The sequence below is a fragment of the Peromyscus maniculatus genome, chromosome 18, assembly GCF_049852395.1.
Source record: "Peromyscus maniculatus bairdii isolate BWxNUB_F1_BW_parent chromosome 18, HU_Pman_BW_mat_3.1, whole genome shotgun sequence".
Taxonomy (NCBI): Eukaryota; Metazoa; Chordata; class Mammalia; order Rodentia; family Cricetidae; genus Peromyscus; species Peromyscus maniculatus.
In genome coordinates, this window is record NC_134869.1 from 20,246,314 (window position 1) to 20,268,219 (window position 21,906).

The following is a 21,906-nucleotide window of genomic DNA, read 5'->3' on the forward strand; positions in this document are numbered from 1 at the left end:
TGCTGGACAGAGCTTTATAGGTTCTGTGGTTTCCTGCTGAGACTTGAGACATTAAGAACCGTTCAGTAGGCAACTGGTCACAGTCACAAGATGGGTATCATTCACTGTCACACTTTTCTCTTTTCCTTTTTTATTTTTATTTTAAAATCTGACTGTGGTTTTGAGGGCTGGCTGGATTGATGGGAGGTAGAAGCAACTGAGAAAGTTAGTTCTGGTGGTCAACCATTTCTTAACACGCCCTGTCTATGTAGCTACAACACCCTGGATTGAATCTGAGCGATGCCATACAAAACACATCTGTGTTGGCCTCCTTGGATTCCAGACAGGCCACTTTTTCTCCACAACTCTGCGTTCGTATCTGTGGTCCTCACAATGAAGACATGATCAGAGTTCCTGACCCCTTTTGGTGACTGACAGGAAAATGAAACGAGCTAGCTTCCTCCCTGGTCTGCTGATGATCAGATAGTTCAAAGTACAGTAGAGGAAGTGTTGTTCTGTAGTTGGAGTTGATGGTGGGAGATGGGGTGAACAAAGTTCAGCCACTGTGAAAAGTCAGTCAAATACAGTGCAGTGAGATGTGGCTGAGGCAGCACTCGGGAGGCAGAGCCAGGCGGATCTCTGTGAGTTTGAGGCCAGCCTGGGCTACAGAGTGAGATCCAGGAAGGTGCAAAGCTACACAGAGAAGCCCTGTCTTGAAAAACAAAAACAAAACAAAAAACAAACAAAAAATGCTGTGGCTGAGGGGTCTGGCTGTGAACCTGATTGCCAGAGTTGACTGATCTGGCTGACCAGGTGGGTGTTCCCTTCCTACCCCAGGCAGCACTCTGTTTTCATCCTTCTCAAGGCTACATGCGTCAAAGACAACTACCTTCCCTAATGAAGGAAGACCACTGGTCAAGGGTAGCTTGCTCACATGCCAGAACCTTCAAACAAGTTCTCAAGATGTGACTGAGGCTGTCCAGGATCTGGTCCTGTGTGTCACTCAACCCAGCCTTGGATGGATGGAGACCCTTCCATGCTTGGTGACGGTGCTCAGCCGGTGGTTCCTGTGAGAAGGCTGTGTGGGGTGATGCAAAGTGAGCTCACCCCTAACATTCCAGCAGTCCTCTTCCTCTCTGTCATGGCTTAGAGTTACCTGTCACTTCCCAGAAGGGTAACAATTACAGATGAAAGAGCAGAGCGGGACATTCAAAACCACCGCTCTTAGAGTCCCAACACTGACTTCCCTTAAGCTGCATAATATAAGGGCCTTCGCTACTATAAGGGCCCATGGAAAGAATGAAAAATACCAAGTCTTACTCCAAGGCTGTGAGGTCCAAGACATCAGCCTGGCACTCAGTATTTCATTACTGAAGCAACATGCTATGCTGGTTAAGTTTTTGACACACAAACTAGTCACCTGGGAAGATGAAATTTTAATCAAGGAATTGCCTCCATCAGATTTATAGGCACATCTGTAGGGCATTTTCTTGATTAATGATTGACGTAGAAAGGCCCAGCCCACTGTGGGTGGTGCCACCCCTGGGCAAAGGGTGCTGCATTGTATGAGCAGGCCATGGGGAGCCATCCAATATGTGGTGCTCTTCTCTGGTCTCTGCCTCAGTTCCTGACGTGACTTCTCTTCATGCTGGACCGACCATAAACTGTATGATGAAATAAGTCATTTCCTCCCCAAGTTGCTTTTGGTCGTGGTATTTATCACAGCCATAGGAAGCTAACCAGGTCACATACTCAGGATCATGACATTTCTTTCAACATCTACCGAACCTATCCGTGGTGAAGAATCTAAGGCCACCCTGATTGACAGCAAAATACAGTGACGTCATCAGTTACCGTGGTGTTTCCTAGATCTGCAGGAAGTAGGCAAACTCATCAACTAATTGCATCTTCAGGTTTGGGACACTTCTGCAACTTGGGCTGTCTCTTAAAATTAAGCTCTTTTTAGATTATTTTGAAATTTGTGGATATCCTTGCTTGTATTTTTTTCTTATAGTTCCTTTGAAATGAAGCACCAAAAGGTTATCAGGAGTAGATACAAAATACTGATCCCTCTTTAAAAATAAACAAAACAAAACAAAACAACAACAACAACAACAAAAACCCTTTGCCAGGAAGTGGGGGGCACACCTTTAATCCCAGCACTCAGGGGGCAGAGGCCGGTGGATCTCTGAGTTCAAGGCCAGCCTGGTCTACAGAGTGAGTTCTAGGACAGCCAGGGCTGTTACAAAGAGAAACCCTGTCTCAGGAGAGAGAGAGAGAGAGAGAGAGAGAGAGAGAGAGAGAGAGAGAGAGAGAGAGAGAGAGAGAGAGGAGAGATCCTTTCCTGTCTCTGCTTAGCCACCACATCTCAGAGACTCACTGTTAGCATAATCCTGGGCCCCGAGTCCCTTGATAACTGGCAGCCTGGCACAAACTCATTCAAAGAGAAGAGCTGCCGTAAAGCAGGCCTTCATATTAATAATAACTCAAACTCTTAAAATGAATGGCAGACGATAAGATTAACAGGCAGATAACTCCACAGTCACTTGTACTTCCGCTTCCTCGAGATTCTGGTGGGGGAGATGCTCACAGCTGACAATGAAGTTGCTGGACTTCGTGGTGAGCAGGCTGGCGCTGTCTGCAAAGCCCATGCCGCTAATTCCCCTGCCCTTGCCCTCCCTAGAAAATATTGCTACCAAGCCTGGGAGGAAGCGATTGGAATGAGTGCTGAGTATGCGCAGTGTCTGTCGGGTGGCTGGGCGTGTGGTCTTGGGGATGGCAGTGGCTGTCGGGTGGCTGGGCAGTGGTTGTTGGGTGGCTGGGCGTGTGGTCTTGGGGAAGAACAGGGAAGCACCTCATCCACACTGGGAAGGTACTGAGGACACGGTGGTTCCACCAGCATCCCCGGCACAAACGGCCTCATGCACAGAATCCCGAATGTAAAGACTGAACACTTTTCTTACCCTCCTGCCCCCTTTTGCCATTTCCACCTTTTCAGTGTGTGTGTGTGTGTGGAGGGTTGGAGGGGGTGTGAATGTGCACATGTGTGTGCGTGCATATGAAGGTCAGAGGTCGACGTTGGAGTCTTCCTCAGTTGCTGTCTACCTTACCTTTTGAGACATGGTTGCTCACAGAACCTGGAGCTCACTGATCCAGGCTGACCAGTGAGCTCCAGGGATCCACATGTTCCCATCCCATTCATCCAGGGGCTGCTTGACCAACACCATCACATCCGGTATTTACATGGGTCTTGGGATCCAAACCTCAGGTCCTCCGACTTGTACAGGAAGCACTTTCCAGGTGGAGACATCTCCCAGTCCTTCTCAAAAAGAGATTTTTGTTGCATTTTATAAGCGTTTATCTGTGTGTATATAGGTGTCTGTACCCAGTGCCTGCAGAAGCCAGAAAAGGACACTGGATCCCTTGGAACTGGAGTAACAGAGCATTGTGAGCCACTGTGTAGGTTCTGGGAACCAAACCTTGGTCTTCTGCATGAATACCCATCTTTTCAGTGGCCCGGCTTCTTGTTTTTCCAAGATGGCATCTTGCTGTGTAGCCTACGCTAGCCTTGAACTAGGAATTCCTCTGCCTTAACCTCTCTAGTGTTAGGATTACAGGCACATGCCTGGATCCTTTGTCTCTTTTTCTAAATCATTTACTGAGATGTGACTGTAAAAACCATCACCACCAAACCTGGTCCCTGTTTACTGTATAGAATACCATGAGTTTGCAGGTCGGGGTACCTCCCTGGAGCCCCATCGATTCCTCCCCTTCTCTCGTCCTTCCTACTCACTTCTTCTTGCCCATCTTTGCTGCCCAGCCTTCAGTTCTCCCCACCATCCTCTCTTTCCCCATCCTGCTCGGTACCAGAAGTCTGCGTCTATGGACGTAGACTTGGCCTTTTGGCTTCTGATTGGATTCCGCCAATGGGAGGCCCCATGGGAGCTATCCAGGAAGTGGAGAGCTAGGATGAAACCTAGATACTTGGTCCTCCAGCCCCCTTCCCTGCCAATCTGTGCTAGTTGTAGTAACCAAGTCCTCTGCAAGGCCACCGGTTCCATGGGGCGGCCTCTCTCTATCAACGGCCATAGTACCGTTTTCTAGGTAGCAATATTTTCTAGGGAGGGCGACAGCCGGGAATAAGCAGATTTGCAGACAGCGCCAGCACTGACTTACTCAGTACCCCATACTCTGCTCTTTATACCTGTGGCATGCGGTGCCTCCTGCTGGGGCTGGCCTTAGCATTTCCCCCTCTCCCTGCTCATACCTCAGCCACCACCACCCCTTTTTATGCTTCTGTTTGGGTCATTTGCTTCCTGCCAGAATATAACTAAAAATTCAACCTGCTTCAAAGAGGGACCCAGAAGAGATCTGGGATGGCACATCAGCAGGGACATCTGGTTTGTCTGTCGCGGCCAGCATGAGAGACGAGGCAAAGTGCATCTCCTTTATTTCCAAATGGCTGGTGCCTCCAGATCTGGCAAGGGGGGAAGGAAAAGGTACATGTCATTCCCTTTGCACAGACTCTCCTAAACTAAATTCAGCCCATTGATAGAAACAAATGGAAGCCCTACTGGGCAAGATTATTATTTTTTTTTCCAGTTAAAACATAAAACTAAAAGTGCCTTAAAAGTAAACCGGGACTACCAGGGGCCATGGACTCAGGAGGTGGTGGGGGCACAGGGCGGTTATGATCTCTGAAACACTGTTGAATGTTTGAAGTGTATTTTCAAACAAGACACAAAACCGAACAGACAGCTTTTTTCCTCTTCAGACATTCCCCCAAGTCTGAACTCCAGCAGTCGCCTCAATATAGGCCGGAAATTTCATGTCTATTCATTGTCACCAAAACAGAATCAGGGAGAGATCTCCATACTTCTTCACCTCCAGACCTTGTCTTAGCCTGCACCAACTAATATTTAAAGAGATAAATTGGATACTCTCGCTTCCCTTATAGCTCCAGCCACTCTTAGGTGGTAGGAATGTGAGCCACCTTAAGTTGTAAAGACGGCATATTTTAGAAGATACTCCCCGACCCCAAGGCTTCCATACTTTGCTTCTCAGAGCCAGCCAATCTGCAACATCTATTTCATCACTTCTTGGACATCTCAATGGTGATTAAATATTTATGGTGTCAAAGGTCCCTTTCCTCCATCATGAAAGCTGCAAATTTTATAGTGAAATGGAGTTTTAATTGTGAAGAAAGGCATAGATGCAAATTAGGACTCAAATAAAATAGCCAGAGAGGCATTTTTTTAGGCTCTTTGGTTTGGTGGTAGTGGTAGGGATGAAAAGGATGGTGGAAAAAAGGATGGTAGGGTCATCCTGGTGTGTGGTCTGCAAACTAGATTTCTTGGGGACTGAAAAAATGGAGGTGTTGGAGTGTGCTGGGGCCAGTGAGCAGAACAGGGATGAAGGAAGACCGTATGGTTCCCCTGAAGACCATCAGGAGCCCCCATGTCTCAACTGTGTGTAGGTAGGGTCTGCACCCCAGCACTCACAATCCGTATGTGCCCATATACTCCTCCCTCACAGTGCCACCCCGGCTATCTCAACCCCCAGCTGGTCCGATATAATGATCAAGTTCTTGGGCCACAGAGGAGGTCGTGGTAAGGTGGAGGCTTGCCCAAGGAGGCAAGTGGGACTGAAAACCAACCAGCTCCCTGCTCAGTAGTCCCTGCTCTCTGAAACAGGGGCTGCCCGTGTCCTAAGAAAGATGTGCCATTTCCTTCGTAACAGGATACAATGGCCCTGGTCAGGTCTCAATTCCAGGTCCGATGCCACCAGTTAGTAGTGAGGCAGCCTTGGGCTCTCTGAGCCTCAGCATACTTGTGGTAGATTGGAATAAACATCATCTCATGGGGGTTTCATGAATACTAAATGAGATCATATGGAGGGGGATGCATTTACACAATGCCTGACTCATAGAATCTGCTCAGTAAATAGTGACACTATTACTATTATTTGATGCTGAGACTCGAATGCTTTGTCAGCTCACTGTATTAGTTTCCTATGGTTTCCATAGCTGAGTCCCCCAGACTTGGTACCAAAACCCAAAATCTTTATCTTTCTAGCTCTGAGGCTGGAAGTCTACAGTTGTGGTATACATAGGACTGGTTTCTCTATAGGCATCCTGAGCCTTTTCTCTATACCTTCATGTGGGATTAATTCTCTTTCTGGGGACTGTTGGGTGCCAATTTCCTCTGACATTGAAACATCCCATCCTTCCAGGGAGTTCCTTAAGCAGGAAGGTAAACAACTCCAAATAACTTCAGGAAGTCCCTGAAGCTGACAAGATTCACTAGGTCCCTCCCTGCCAAAGAAGGCAATAAAAGCTGAGAGTTCCCCTCAGATAAGCAGAGATGAGCTTCAAAGATGACTCCCAGACAAACCAAGCTGCAACGAAGACCCTAGAAGAGGCATAATCCAGGCAAACTGCCTGGAAGAGGTTTAGACCAATTGAGGCACCTAGAGAGCATATTCTCCAACCTGTTCAGCTGCCTGCAGGCTGTTCAGTGTGCTCTGGGTTCCCAGCTTTGGAAGCTGTCATCCTTGCTGGGGTGGACTTTGGTGAGGCTGCTGTCTTTGAGTCATTTTTGTTTCTGTAAGTAACCCTTTGCCCATACTCCTGTAAATAACCCCAATTAATCTCTCTGGTCCACCGAGTTGGACTTTGGTGGTGTCTGGTCTGTCATGGGTTGCCTCTCTAGGGTGAGTAGGCATGTGTAGTGTCTTCTTGGGAAAAATTTTGTCATAGAACAGGGACAAGGTTTCATCACTGTGTGGGAGACCAGCTCCCACTTTTTCCTCAGGGAACTCTTGAGGAGAGAGGAATAAGAGATTCAGATAGAAATATAGAGGGGAGAGAGACAGATAGAAACACAGGATAGCCTTGGGAGGGCCTGGATCATTATCCACTGGCCCCTTCTGTCTCTTCTAAAGGGTCTTTTATAGGAATGCCAAGGGGTGGAGCCAAAGACCTCCCCTTAGCACAGCCAAGTGCAGACCCTTCCAATCACCTGGTAACCGTGCATGTGGTCAAGCCATCCTCTAATGCAGCCCTGTTGGGTAAAAGCAAGCTGAGATCTCACTAGGAAACCTTCATGGGCCTCCGCATCACTGCAGCCAGACTTCAGCCTCTAGGGAGAGACCCTGTTATCTACAATGTTAGGACCACAAGTTCATTTGATAAAGAATAGAAAGGGGCTCAAGAACATCACTTGCTTTAGGTGAATGGCTTCTAACTGAAGCCAAAGACATAAAACCCAGTTGATAAACACACATTTTCTTGGTCTCCAGAAAACCCAGAGGTAATGGCACACATGCCTTTGGTAGGCATACACTTAGCATTGGGCATGAAAGAGGGGGCCCCAAGAAAATAGGCATTAAACAAATGTTCTTGATCCTGAAGGCACCCCCTCTCTGGTTGCCTTGCCTTGAAATAAACTGTATAGATTAAACAAGCCAGCCCATGGCAGGAGGGGATGGGGGAAAGGAGGTTTCCCATGGCCTCAGCAGAAAAAGCCCAAGATCCTGACTACACCTGACCCATGAGCAGACCCATCCCAGATAGCTTCTCCTCCTTCTTACCCAGCACTTAAATATAGGCTCTCCATTTGGCTCTTACCCTTGTTATTGTTGAAATACCAAGTATGTTGTTGCTCGAATCCTAATTGGTCTTATAATAAATACCCGGAGCTAGATATTAGGGTAAATGCTGAAAGATCAGAGAGACAAAGGAACAAGCCACTAGAGAAACTTCTCACCACTACCGAATCCTCAGGCCGAATGGAAGGAGAGATCCTATCTCTACGAATCCTCTCACTAAAAGCCTCTGAGTCCTCAGCCAGAAAGGGGCTCTAGTTCCTGTCTCCTCATGCCTTATATGCCCTTCTCTGTCCAGCCATTCCACTTCCTTCCTAGTGCTGGGATTAAAGGTGTGTGTGCTCCCCCAATGCTGATAGCAAAGGCATGAGATCTCAAGTGCTGGGATTAAAGGCGTGTGACTCCCAAGTACTGGGATCAAAGGTATCTGTCACCACGGCCTGGCTCTGTTTCTCTCCCAGACTGAGTCAATCTCATGTAGTCCAGGGTGGTTTTGAACTCACAGAGATCCAGATGGATCTCTGCTTCCCGAGTGCTAGGATTAAAGGTGTGTGCCACCACTGCCTGGCCTCTGTGTTTAATCTAGTGTCTGGCTCTGTCCTCTGATCCTCAGGCAAGCTTTATTTGATACATACTATATCACCACAGTATGTACTCAGGGACTTCCAAACCCAGCTTAAGGGCTCTTAGGTCAGAGCGAGGGTTGTGATGGGGACTGTCTATTTTCAGTAGGGTAGGCCACGTTTCTTAAGCAAGCTGGGCCCTTTCATGCCTCTAGGTTTTTACATTTTCAGTAATTTTATCTAAAATACCCTCCCTTATCCCTTATTTTGCAAACGCCTATTCATCTGCCACTTGTGTGTGTATGTGTTCCTTTAAATTATATCAAAAACTCTCTGGTGGACTCAGCTCCTTAATGACAATAGAGAGGAGGATGCAGTTCAGTGGGAGAATATCCATTTAGTATGCTTAAGGCTCTCGAGAATGGGTGGATAGGTGGATGGGTAATGGATGGATGGATGGGTGGATGGATAGATGGGTGGATGGATGGATGGACTGATGAATGGATGGATGGATGGACTGATGAATGGATGGATGGATTGATGAATGGATGGATGGATAGATGGATAGATAGGTAGATAAAAGTGTAGACCAATATACCAAGTGCTCTTCCATGTCACTGCTAATTCTTCTGAGGCCAGGGATGGCATCTCAGTACTCGCTACAATTCCTTTCATGAGGGGGTTACTTACGCTGCAGGTGTCAATGCGGGCAGTGATCCACGAAGAGGTGAGAATGAAAACTCGGTTCAGATGGACTCTATCAACCTGGACCAGATCCAAGTCGGAGTTGATTGTCAGCACATTTAAACACAGTACAATTTGGGAAAAAGTTTCCAGGCAACAATCATTCCCATTCCAGGTTTCTAGGCAACAATCATCCCAATTCCAGTTGCACAATAAAGCTTAAGGTGGGACTACTCAGAAACCCCTTTGCAAAGTACATGTGACCAAGAGGGTGGGTTCTACAGCTAATTGGCCCAGAATCTAGTGTGGCCTCTGACAGAGATAGCATAGAGCTCAGCAGGCCATAAAGTACTTGTGACATCCCGACTAAACATGAGTTCTATTAACTGGGAGCTAGGGAGGGAGAATCTGGGATAAACGTTCTGGTGGGTTTGGGTGAGGTCCACCTCTATAGCAAAAGGTGAGTAAAGTCTGATGCCACAGATAAAAAAGAGGTCACAGGTCACTAGCAATATCCACTGCCAGCTTTCTGGGTGGGGAAAATAGGTATTTTATCTCCTCCATTGAGAAGCGTTCCTGGTTTCCCTAGTGATCTGTGGGCAAAAAGACCTTTATGCTCCCCACCCCTACCCCAAACACACTTTCATGTCTCAAAGGCTTTATTTACTTGCTTATGTCCTCCCCGGGCTCTGCTGATGCCAGGCGTGTGACAGGGATAAGGGTATGGCCGGGAGCAATGATGTCCCATCCTATGCAGTTTACAGGGTGTTCTACAGGGTCAGTGTTGAGTAGACATTGTCTGAATGTTTCTGCAAAGGCAGGAAACTGCAGGGGTGGGTGTTAGTCTTTGAGGAACCCACAGCTCCAAACACAGCGACTTGGCAAGTGCACAGTACGTACTTACCATTCATGAGTTGACATTCTCCACAGAGACAGAAGCTATAAAAGGAAAAGCACAATCAATGCCCTGCCACAGAAATATAGTATTGACAAGATAGCCAGGCAGCCACCAAATGCAAGATTAAGCATTGCATTTGGATTATTTGTTAATTTACATCACCTCCCAAACTTTGCTTGAAAATGGCTTTATATTGAAAAGGGAAGAGTCTTATACTGTAATTATGTTAGACAAGCTTATAATAATTATAATAATTATCAACCGAGTGCCAATAATACTTTTAAGAACTCCACTGAGCATAAAGATCATACCAGTGTCTAACAGGTATTTAAAATTAATCTCTTTAAAATTGAAAGGGCACAGATTCAGCATTTTCTGTTTTTTTTAATAAGCAAAGATTCTGACAAATAATTGCCCTCCTTTTTTTCCCCCTCTGCTAGAAACTTCTGTTTACAAAAGAAACTTTCACCCAGTCCACTGAGAATTTAAGTACTGTATTTTCTTAACATACCTTAAATGATACACTTTATCTTTTTTGAAAAATATGACATCTGGTTAGATCTTAGGACCCTTATAGGGTGGAGGATTTAGGAATTAACAGACAAGCAAGTTTTCATAGGTATAGGGATTATACTTCAGGCATAGTACAGCCTCTGCTTGGTGTACCCTAGGGTTCCCCCTAGTGGACAGAAAAGGTACATGTGAAGAAAAACAATCGTTAGTTACCTGAGGGGGTGTCGGTGGGTACCTGTGGCTTACAAGGTTTCACTCCCCCTTAGCATCTGTTCCTGAGAGCTGGAGGTATGTTGTCAATTAATAAGGTTTGATTTGCACTCCTCTTCCTGTCTGGCATCCGTGGTAATTAAGGTGTCTCCCCTGCAGGCTTTCAAATGCAGCGTGAAATTACAGTGAGCCCCCAGAACAGAGCCCAGGACAAAGGCTCTTTTATACTCCCCCCACCACCACCACTCAGTTTCTGCAAGACACCCCTTAAATGTCATTCTCATCTGGAACTATTTTGGTCCAAACTGATATGATGCCTTCATCCAAAACCTGAAAAGATTGGCTCCTCTTAGGGAATCTATTAATAGCTGTGTTCATGGTGGCCAAGTACTGAAAAAAAAAAAAATGCTTTTGTATATTGTCCAAATCAGACTTGAGTGTCGGTCTTTGTCGTGTTCTTTTTTGTTTGTTTGTTTGTTTGTTTGACGAGTACCCCCCTGCCAGTCTTGTATGGTGTCTGATTTCACCACACACACACACACACACACACACACACACACACACACACACACTTGTTGATTACAGGCATGGGAAGGCAGGCAGGCTTTACACAGTGTGGGGAGGGCTGAGAGGAAGCAGATACAAATGGCAGATCTTATCTGCCGAAAAGCTGGCGATCTGCTCCGATATCAACGTTGTGTCTCCCTCCTCCTCTTATCTTTTTGAGTGTTGCTGTGCTGAGAACCATGGTAACTACTTTTCTGTGCCCGGAAAGCTTTAGCAGACTTGTTCTTCTGGGAACCTGACTTGTACCCATCCTCCAAACCAGATGTGACTCAAGCCTGGGCAACCTAAGTGCTAAAGATCTGGTCTAGGTTACACGATCCAAGCCAAGCAGAGTATTTCCCGGGGAACTGTTGTTGTCTTCTACCGAGTGAGCTATGAGAGCCTATACCCTGGGCATTCATTTCAGGCTCAGGCAGAAGTCCCCCAACCCCAGTTCAAGACAAGCCCACCCTACATAGGGTGACATTGTCTCAGAAACAGACATTCTTTCACAAAGGGTGAGGGCCTTCAGTTGCGGTTTCCTGAAACTGTCAGCAGCATTGGTCTCTGCCTCACAGAAAAGCCATGTGGAAAGCAGAGACCAAAACTCAAAGAAAGTAGAGGTCAGGGCCAGCAGGATGTCTCAGTGGTCAAAGTGCTTGCCAAGCAAGCCAGAGTTCAAACCCAGTGTTGTGGGATGTCTTTCTGTACACTGTGGATATGTGTTGCTCTCATTGGTTGATAAATAAATCTACTTGGCCAATGGCAGGGCAGAATAAGGTTAGGAAGGACATTCAAACTGAAGAAAGGTGGAGTCATGGCAGAAGCTGTGAGCCACCACCAGGAGAAGCAAGATGTGAGAGAACAGGTAATGCCATGAAGCCATGTAGCAAAACACAGATTAATAGAAATGGGCTGAATTAAGTTATAAGAGCTAGCTAGTAATGAGCCTGAGCCATAGGCTATACAGTTTGTAATTAATATAAGCCTCTGTGTGTTTATTTGGGACTGAATGGCTGGGGGACTGGGCAGGACACAGGAAAACTTCCCCCTACAATTGGCACCCAACATGGGGCACAAACTCAAGACCCTGATATTAAGAGTCTCATACTCTACCGACTGAGCTAGCCAGGCATTGATCACATAGACCTAAGAAAGATTAAAGATTCTGAGCACACAAAATCAGAGCCACACTGGGCTTCCTAGTCTCACAGTCTCATGCCAACAGCAGTGTAGAGATGCGTCTCCTTATAGCTGCCTGTGAGCTGGAGCTAAGCAGCATGGTGGATTTCCACAGTCTCTCCCATGGGCTGTGGTACAGAGAGGTTTCTACCAGTCACTGCCTGTGGCCTTGAGAGCATAGCCACAGGCTTAAAAACATAAGCATACTACTTAATGCTGCTTCCCAGAATTGGGGAGGTAAGCTGAACAGGGTGGAGCCGGCAGCTAGGGCTACTGCCACCTTTGTCCTTGCCACACAGGTTGATAGTTTAAAATCTCTGCTGGTCAGAATAGGATTACAGATACACAATAAGAACAAATTCAGATGGAAAAAAAACTCTAAACGAGTTACAGTGTGTTTAAAAATATACGTAGGCTTGGGAGACTAAAGAGAAGGTATAGACAGTCATAAAAAAGAAATATGTAGCTTTAAAATAGTAAAATAAAGTCCTTAGAAAGGGGAGTGAAGTAATATAAATAAAATGAGCCATGTGAGGATGGAAAAATGCATAGAAAGCCTGGATTATGTATGTTATTGTGTTGTCTTTAAAATTTTTGACTGCTATGAGACATTTGATTATAAAAGCTACTGGATTAAACCAACCTACGTATATAAAAATATCTTGACTCCAAAATTTAAGTCTAAAGGTATGCCACTTTGGGAGAGAGGTTATGTTTTTGTTTCTACAGGAAAGGAGAGGCTATGGATTCATTCAAAATTAAAGATGATCAGATTTGATAGAGGAAGATCCCCTGAAATCCTGACTACAGACATAAAAACACAAACCTGAAAGAACTACAAGACATGTGATTTATATTTTACCTGCTCAAACACATAGCAAGAAATTGTCTTTGGCTGACTTGTGTACAATGCACAGTTTGTAGTTGTATTAATGCAGACATGTATGTTACCTTTAAAAGTTTATGTATTTTCAGGACGAGGGGACCAGACACCAATGCAAACAGATGGCCCAGATGATCCAGCATCTCAAAATGCCTCTGAGTTCTGCATCCAGATAGGCTTCAAGGTTGCTGGCTGAGATGATCCAGCCTCACAGACTACTACAGTCAGGACTTGATTATAATCCTAAATTTTCCCAGGGTCCCCATAAAATTAACAGCACCCCCAATCAGCAGGAAGTAGCCTAGAAAACTATACCCACATTTCCAAAAAATGGATTATGGATGTTTGTCTTTGTTTAGGGGTTGGTTACAAATTGTTGTTGGTCAAGGTCAACCTTTTTCTAAAAGAAAAAAGGGGGATATGATATAGAAATGATAGAATGAAAGGGTAGATTATTGAATCTACTTTAATAAAATAAATTAATCTTACATACTTTACATTTGTATGGATTTTGGTTTATTGATACAGGTTTAAAGTTAATTTTATTATACTGTATGAAAAGTTTTACTCTAGGATATTATGTTTATGTGGCTTATTTAAAAATGTAATATGTAATTAAGAAATACAACTTAATAGTCATCTCAATAATCAAACTTATAGTCATGTTAGGTTTTATAGCTATGCAGAGATATATTTTGGATGGATAGGTAATATTTAAGACTTCAAAGACCTACAGAACATGGCATTTAAAATGTTTTAAGAACTTAGACTTTTCTGAACATTGAGACATGTCTGCTCCTGGCAGCACCAATCTACTTCAAAGAGGAGGATGAGCATCTAAGACACTCCATATGGAGTTTATCTTCTTCTTGGCAAAACTGGCCATTTGGCCAAGCAACTGCTCTTGCCTGGACTGCTTGACAATATGTTATATAAACTGGACAGGTGGGACCATGGGGAAATGACCACTGAACTTTGCCAAAACAAGGTGAGATGATCCTTCCGGTTCCTGCTTCACAGAGGAAATTGCCAGACATTCTGCAGGACACAGGGAGAAGTGACTGATGAACTTTACCAATAGGTGAGACAATCCTTCAAATTTCCTACTTCACCAAAAAGTCTGCCAGAGACTCTAGTTCTGTAGGCTGAAGATGGATGCCCCAACATTGCAGAGGAACTTTGGGTGACTTTCCAGGCAACCAGATGTCTCTGTCATTTCTAGAACTTTAGAAGTTGCTTACAATGCACTTACTTTTACTTGGGTAATATTATATCCTTCTGGGGTCTTTGATGGAGTTGAAGACTAGACAGTTATAATAGTTTTCCTTAGTTATGATAAAGGGTAAATTAGATATAAAACTTTAGACTGACAAATATAGGATGGATGATAGAATGTTTTCTTTAATTTTACCAAATACAAATAGACTAGATATTATAACCATAATTCTTGCTTGATAACTGTTTTGTTATATATTTCTACTATGTTAAAGTTAAAACCTTCCTTTTTGATTAGACAGAAAAGGGCAAATGCTGTGGGATGTCTTTTTGTACACTGAATATGTGTTGCTCTCATTGGTTGATAAATAAAGCTGTTTGGCCAATGGCAAGGAAGAATAAGTTTAGGCAGTACATTCAAACTGAATACAGAGAGGAAGAAGGGTGGAGTCATGGCAGACGCTTCGAGCCACCACCAGGAGGAGCAAGATGTGAGAGAACAGGTAATGCCATGAAGCGACGTGGCAAAACATAGATTAATAGGAATGGGTTGAATTAAGTTATAAGAGCGAGCTAGTAATGAGCCTGAGCTATGGGCCATACAGTTTGTAATTAATACAAGCCTCTGTGTGTTTATTTGGGACTGAACTGCTGGGGGACCGGACAGGACACAGGAAAACTTCTGCCTACAAACCCAGATAAAGGTGGCAGGAGAAAATGGGCTCCTGAGGGTTGTTGTTTGACCCCCATGCACATGCACACTATCACACACACACACACACACACACACACACACACACACACACACACTTCCACACACATGAGATACACATACTAATAATAAGGAATTAAAATTAACTAGAAGGGGGCTAGAGAGATGTCTCCATATTTAAGAGCCCTGGCTGCTCTTGCAGAGGACCTGAGTTTGATTCCCAGCACCTACATGGTGGCTCACAATCATCCACAGTTCCAATTCTAAGGAACCTAATGCTCTCTTCTGACCTCTGGGGGCATGGTGCACAGACACACATGCAGGCAATATACCCATACACTGAAAATAGAATAAATAAATCTTTAAAAAAATGTAAAAATTAACTAGGAATGAGACAGATACATATATTCCTCCATGTTTTGCACGTACCTGCACACAGAGCCTCACTGAAGCCCAGGGCTGGGTCATTAGTCCGGGTCCTTCAGTTCAAGTCACTAACTTTTTGTTGGCACTCTTCTTGTGGCTGGTCTGTCCTCCATACCCAGTGTCACCAGGGACCACTGGCATCTACAGTTGCCACCTACTAATGTCCCTAAGACCTGTACACCCGAGTGACCCTGACTAGATCCATACATCTGAATGACCCCTGCCTTGATCATATCACATGTACTTCAAATCACTTTTCCTTTCTTCTTTTTTCTTTTGGTTTTTCAAGACAGAGTTTCTTTGTGTGGTTTTGGTGCCTGTCCTGGATCTCACTCTGTAGACCAGGCTGGCCTCGAACTCACAGAGATCCACCTGGCTCTGCCTCCTGAAGTGCTGGGATTAAAGGCGTGCACCACTGCCACCTGGCTCAAATCACTTTTCTTGCACGCCCACCCCCACCCCCACCCTCTGGCCCTGCAAGTTTCCAGTCTCCCTGGATGACACCACATCATAACCCAGCTCTTGTGGAAGGCAGAAGTCATCTCAGACACTTCCCTCAGCCCTGGTGACTAATTTCCCTTGTGGTCCTGACATGGGTAACAGAGTTGATTTCTCACATCACGGATCTCTCCTGCTGTTTATTTTGAGACAGGGTCTCGTGGTATAGACCAGGCTGGTCTTGAACTCATGGCAGTATTTTCTGTGCCTCCCGAGTGCTGCTAGAGTTACATTCCTATTTCAACATTCCTACATCTTTAATTAGTCCCTCCTCTGATCATAAGGAGATTGTTTTAGGTGGGACAAGTTGGGGATCTGGTCCCCAGTTCCTTACCCAAGGCATTTATATGGCCTTTGTCGTGTTTTAAAACGGCAGTTTACCAGATTAATTCCCTTTGAACTTCCTGCTGAAGAGCCTTCAACCATTCTTTATTGTTTCCTCATCTTTTTATGTCACGGGCCTCTCAGGACTCCACCCTGCTTGGCAACACTCTCCCATACCCAGACAAGGCCGCTAGAGACTGATGGTGAGAAGCCCAAGGGTTCTGTCTGGCCAGGGTCTCCTCAGCAAGCCCTAGGCTAGAGAGGGCAGGCTTGTGTCCACACGTCCCATACAGCCCACTTGCTGGGGAGCTCTGGCTTGGAGGCCAGAGGTGACACTTAGGTGGTTACATCAGGCCTTGTCTGTCTGTCTGTCTGTCTGTCTTTGTAGTACTATGGTTCTCTGTCCCTTCATACGCTCCTGCATTGGGGTTGGACTTGAGCTAGCTGCAGAGGAGCTATGCGGACGGGCAAACCCCACTAGGAATCTATGAGCCTAGAGTGATATGTTCTGTCTAAGGCAGGAGCTTGATGCTGAGTGTCTGTGGGAAATCTGAAGGAAAAAAAAATGAACGCAAAGGAGTAGCAAGCATCCTCTAGCTGGATGTATGACACTCAGGGCATTTGCCTGAGTCAGAGGGAAGGACTTTGCTCTGTCTTTACATTAAAGGAGAAATTCAGAAAAAGAGAGGCGTTTCTCAAAGACAGTCTCCTGGAGAGGTCCCAAAATGGCTGGAGAGGTTCAAGGGAAGAGAGGGTTAAATCCGAGAGGGTGGTAGCTTGTGCTGGTCCATCATAAAGCTCAGGGCCATGCTCTCATTGATGCTCACCGAGGAGACCTGGGAAACAGTTCGTGGAAGCAGTGTGGGTGGACTTTTCGCCATAAGGGAGAAAAAGCCCGTGCTTATAGTATAGGCAAGCAGGAGTTAACCCCCACCCCTACCCTGCACCCCAAACCCAAGGAGTCCAGTGGCCAGTTCTGGTTGCTGTTTAGTGTTATTCTCCAAGAGCCCCCAGGCTCCCATCATCTCTCTGTTGTTACAGATAGCTGCGGCAGCTGCAAGCATCATGTGAATCTTCAAGACGAGAAAGGAAAGGCTAACTTTCTCTGAGGAAGTCTCTACGCAGACTTCCCCTTATATCTCGCCAACCACAGTGCGGCCACATGCCCAGCTGACGTCACACACCGGCGGAGAGAAATGGAATGGCCACCGTTGGCTCCTGAGCCCCCCGGGGGGGGGGGGCAGGGAAGATAAGTCTGCCTTCCTAGGCATTGGCCCAGATACAAAGCCAGGGTCCTTTAAACAGGGAAGAGGAGAGAGGGGGCAGAAATGAGTGTTGAGACATAAAGAGCTTCCGTGTGCTGTTCCAATATGGACAGAGTCGAACCTCTTTAGACTAGGAGATGGCCACTTTCCTCTCCCCCCCATTGATAGAGTCCCACCCATTGATAGAGTCCCGGCCCCTAGCCTGTTTGTTTGTTTATGACACCCATCATGACCAGTTGACCTGCCTTTTGGCATATCTGCTTCCCAGCCCAGCGTTCACCTTCAATTCAGCATTTATTTGGCTGGGACGGATTCCCCATAGGCCCAGAACTCCTTAAAAGGAAGCGATTCTATTGTTTTCACCTAAAATCTAGAGTGATGCCTACCTAACGCGTAGTAAGTGTTCAGTGCTCGTAGAATAGATGCAGCAGAAAACAAATGCAAGACAGAAGAAAAAGGAAAAAAAAGAGCATGTTTGCCCTGGCATCTTCAAGCATGCGGGCCCACTAAATGTGCAGAGTCGATGGATATTCCATTCAGCCCTGCCTGCTTACCGAGGCTCTATTGTCTGCCAGACACTAGGGGCAATACAAGAGAAGGTTCGTGGAGGTACGTTCGCACGCACAGATAACTCACAATACAAAATAGCTTCTGAGGAGTGTCTCATTAGACCTACAGGGGCCCAGTGGCAGGGGGCTGGGGGCGTCGAGACACGGATGGCATGGTAATTAAAAGCCACAGGTATTCTAAAACTTAATTAATCACCACTGCAGCCTCCGCCCATCTCCAACTTCTTAGCAGTGTAGGAAAGCGATCAGATTTGAATGCCATTCCCGCCCCCCCTCCCCCGGCTGCTCTGCCTATTTGTCAGCACTCAGTGGCCCAGTAGTGACAGAACCACGTGGTGGAGAGCCAGGGAGACACTGCAGAGAAAAGAGAACCTCGATCATGCATTGCCAAGACAGGCCGCTGTTGACTAGCTGGAAGCTGATGCCGTTTTTTTTTTTGTTTGTTTGTTTTTTTTTTTTTTTTTTTTTGTTTTGTTTTGTTTTTAACCAGGCATTAGAGGATCTATTTCACGGCTGGACTGCAGTTGAGATTCTTGTTAAGGTGTTATTGGACAAGAGGTAACTAAGGTCACAGGAAAGGTATAGTAGCATTCACTAAATGGACCATTTTTGTAGGTGTATTGCTGCATGGAAGATCTGATTTTGTAGGGGGGCCATCCTGGAGGGTCTCTTAAAGCGATGGGGATAACACTGAGAATCTCCTAAGTTAGGGGAGTATGGGCCCCTCCGGCAGTCTGGAAAAATCCCTGGGGCTCCGTGTGCCCTCCGTCAAAATGAAACAACACACTCTAGATCAATGAGAAAACTCTGTGTCAACAATAAAGGTGAAGGGTGATAGAGAAAGACACCCGAAGATTATGACCTCCGGGGTCTATGTGCACACACTTAGAAGAGCACAGGGCACACCCATGTGTGTGCAGGTACACACACATGGACACACACACACACACACACACACACACACACACACAATGACATGGTGACATTTGTGCTTCTATAGCAACTGTAAATAATAAGATCTAGCAGCAGGACTGATCGTGTAAGTGCTCATCCTAGGTAGCACCAGGTGCTGATCCTAGGTAGCACTAAGTACCCCTGGAAGTCTGCAACGACTCACATGACTGACCTGAGGAGATTCCTTCTGGTAACCAAGTTACATTTCCTGGGCCAATTTGTTGCTTGCATTTGTAATTGCAGGAAATTCTGAATTTCAGGTAGCGGTTACTCTATTAGTCAAGGTTCTTTAGAGGAACAGAACCAGAGAGATGGACACACACACACACACACACACACACACACACACACACACACACACACTAAGTCATCTTTAAACAGCGGAAGCACACCTGAGAGCTGAGATCCAGTAGTTCTATGGTCCTGGAGGTGCCTCAGCAGTCGGAGCAGTCCCTCAATGGCCTTCACTTACTGGGGTTCGGGGACAGGGGCCCGACAACCAGTATTCATCAGTCCACAGGGCTGGATACCGCAGCAGTCCCAATCTGGCAGCAGAAGATTGGAAGCTCCCGGGGAAGCCGCTGGTTCTTAGTCCACAATGGAGGTTAGGAAATGCCAATTCTGTAGCCCGTGAAGGATTGAGTAGCTGTAGCCAAAACAGGGCAAACAAACTCAGAGGAAGAGGAAAGGCCAAGAGGCAAAAGGCACGATGGCCTTCCTGCTCAGGTGATTCCAATTTGTGGTAAGCTGACATTGAACCCAACTGTTAGCTACAGAAAATAAAGATGTCTTTTTTTTTCTTCCACTATCAGAGTTCACAGTGCCAGGCTAGCTACTGCTGTTCCAAAGTCATGCTACCACATGGTACCCATATGGAGCATTAAGGCCAATCTGTGACTCCTGCCATTGATGGCTCAGGATGCTGAATCCTACCTACTCAAATAATCATATGACAAAGTATGCTCTGCTCCCTAAAAAGCATGTTCTCCAGGGGCATGGTGGCACAAGGCTCTAACCCCAGCTCTTGGGAGGTAGAGGGAGGAGAATAAGGAGTTCATGGTCATCCTTGGCTACTTATTGACTTGGAGGTTAGCCCAGGCTGCATGAGACTCCAGCTCAATAAACCAAAACAAACAAAAACCATATTGAGCTAGGCATGGTGGCGCATTTCTGTAACCCCGGCACCGGAGAGGCTGAGGCAGGAAGATGAGTTCAAAGCCATCACGGGCCCTGTAAAGAGACTCTGTCTCAAAGGAAAAACCAATTGTTGCAGGGTTTGATGTCTCAGGCCTGAAATCCCAGTTACTTAGGAGGGTGAGGTAGAAGAATCTGGAGAGCTTAGGACCTGCCTAGGCAACTCGGTGAGACCTTGTCTCCAAATAAAAAGTAAAAAAAAAGGCTAGAGCCACAGCTCAATGGTAGAGCACTCATCCAATGTGCTTGAGGGCTAGAAGAAGACAGATTCAACTACAGGAAGATAAAAGAAAAGCCCTGTGGACCCAGAGGAGGTCCACCCCGGGGGCTGCCAGGAGAAGGTCCACCCCAGGGGCTTGCCTCGGACTACACTGCATGCATCTTTTTGTTTGCCACATGCTTGTTTCCTAGCTGCTAGATCCTTCACAATCTCTTGTGGTGTTCCCGCCTCCTCAGACATGGCTACAGGGAAAAGAAATGATTTAAGAAGGGGAAAATCAAACTGCCTGGCGAGGCTGCCTGCCTACTTCATGAAATCACTCTCTGACAAGGAGGAAAATGCTGTTTCATTAAAATTCAAATAAGGAACGCTTGTGATTTTTCATTTTTTTAAAAAAGCAAATATAGAGCTGTAATCATAACTGACGAGGCCAGTTGCTTAGGGGAGTGGCGGGCAGGTCCTCTTGCCTGTTGATTTTAGGACTACTCTGAATGGAAAGGAGGAGGGAGGGACAAGAACTCCAGCTTGTTGGGAAAAGCAGATCCCTGTTTTATTGTGACAAGAATTCAGTTCCTTCTCAACTGAGAAATAAGCATATCAGGGATAGAATCCCTCTCAAAAGTTACTATTCCAATTATTAGGGGTGTCTTCAAAGATTAGGTTTCATATCTGTAATTTTTAAAGATTAAAAACCCAGGGGCAGGCGAGATGGCTTGATGAAGAGCTGGTACTACTCTTTCAGAGGACCCAAGTTCAGTTACCACACCATATAACTGCCTGTAACTCCAGCTCCAGGGGGCTCTAGTGCCCTCTTCTGGCCTCTGCTGGTACTGCACTCACATGCACATCCACACATCCACATGTTCACTTAAAATTTTTTAAAAAGATTAAAAACTTATTTGACAATAGAAAAAGCCTACACTAAAACAATAGTTAATTAAGAAGAAATCAAGTAACATGGGGGGAGGAATCTCAGACAACTCAGATGTATGAGAGCAACAGATTCTGTCGTTGGTTAGCTACACGCTTTATTTAGAAAGCAAATGAGACCAGCATGGAAGGAGCAAAGGGGATCGATCCGGGAGAAGAGGGTAAGAAAAAACAATAATGGCACATACATATGAAAATGCTATAAGGAAACCTATGACTTTGTGTGCTAACTTTATGAATTGTGAACTAAATCTAAGAACATACCTTCTGAGTCATTTCTGTTGGATGGACAATTCTATTTTCCAGGAAGCACTGGTTTGCTTGACTGTTGATCGCATTTTGCCCAGTATATATTTGGATTCCAGTGATAGTGGAACACATCCTATCCTATCCCAGCTGCCTACATACATAGGTTTTTGTGCTGTGGATATGTTCTGTATGCTGTGAATATGTTGCTCTGATTCATTGATAAATAAAATGCTGATTGGCCAGTAGCCAGGCAGGAAGGGACAAGCAGAGAAGAGAATTCTGGGAAC

The 21,906-nt window shown here is 45.7% G+C and overlaps 1 long non-coding RNA gene across 2 annotated transcripts in view; it reads right to left on the reverse strand.

Annotated features, from left to right (window-relative positions):
* Positions 1–4,257: 4,257 nt before the first annotated feature.
* LOC121823754 (uncharacterized) overlaps positions 4,258–21,906 on the reverse strand; it is a 50,986-nt gene continuing 33,337 nt past the window's right edge. The window contains exons 2-6 of one of the 2 annotated variants that reach the window (XR_013045837.1): positions 19,419–19,672; positions 10,456–10,612; positions 9,736–9,770; positions 8,838–8,912; positions 4,258–4,456 (exon numbers count right to left, since the gene is read on the reverse strand). This is a non-coding gene — a long non-coding RNA (uncharacterized LOC121823754). The remainder of the gene's footprint in view (positions 4,457–8,837; positions 8,913–9,735; positions 9,771–10,455; positions 10,613–19,418; positions 19,673–21,906) is intronic. The other variant, XR_013045838.1, reaches the window with a different exon arrangement.